General features: G+C 65.3%; 1 protein-coding gene across 4 annotated transcripts in view; it reads right to left on the bottom strand.

The window, feature by feature from the left end:
- The window catches only part of BCL9L (BCL9 like), a 44,219-nt gene that overhangs the window by 11,075 nt on the left and 32,589 nt on the right, over positions 1-555 (bottom strand). Inside the window, exon 1 of one of the 4 annotated variants that reach the window (XM_077777119.1) lies at positions 218-481. The exons of the other annotated variants lie outside the window; for them this stretch is intronic. The gene's annotated coding sequence lies outside the window, so the exon portion shown is untranslated. Of the gene's footprint in view, positions 1-217; positions 482-555 lie in introns of those variants that run through there. 4 annotated transcript variants of the gene reach the window in all.

Raw genomic sequence — 555 nt, 5'->3', positions numbered from 1 at the left:
CCCCCCCCGCCCCTGCACCCCACCCCACCCCCTTCTGGCAGAGCCCGACAGAGCCCGAGCGGAGAGGCAGAGCGAGCGAGAGAGCCAGCGAGCGAGCGAGGGAGCGGGAGGCGGACAGGACTGCAGCGTGCCTCGCCAGGCCCCGCACGCGCCGCACGGACGGACACACGGCCAAGGGCGGCGNCACAAGCACCCGAACTGACTCACACACACTCACAGCACACACGTGGAAGGGGAGACAAAGACACGCACGGAGCCCAGGAAACTAAAGGCGCACCCACGCCGACCCCGCGGAGGTGTGCTGGAGGGCGAGGGAGGCGCTGGCCCAAGCAGGAGCACGGAATCAGCCTGGGGCACCCGCGGACGCCCAGGCTGGCCCGGGGCAGAGCGCGAAGAGAGGGAGCGCGCCAATTCATTGAACAGATGAAAAGACTGAGGCCGGCCACAAGGGAACCATAGAAAATTGAGCCTGATAGTGACAAAGAATCACGCGCTCACGGACACACACACACACACACACACACATACACGGGGCCATAGATACACACACAAACA

This window comes from Crocuta crocuta, unplaced genomic scaffold (genome assembly GCF_008692635.1).
Source record: "Crocuta crocuta isolate KB4526 unplaced genomic scaffold, BGI_CrCroc_1.0 scaffold271, whole genome shotgun sequence".
Lineage (NCBI taxonomy): Eukaryota > Metazoa > Chordata > Mammalia > Carnivora > Hyaenidae > Crocuta > Crocuta crocuta.
Note: the sequence above shows the minus strand (reverse complement) of the source record. Positions and strands in the feature narration are given on the sequence as shown.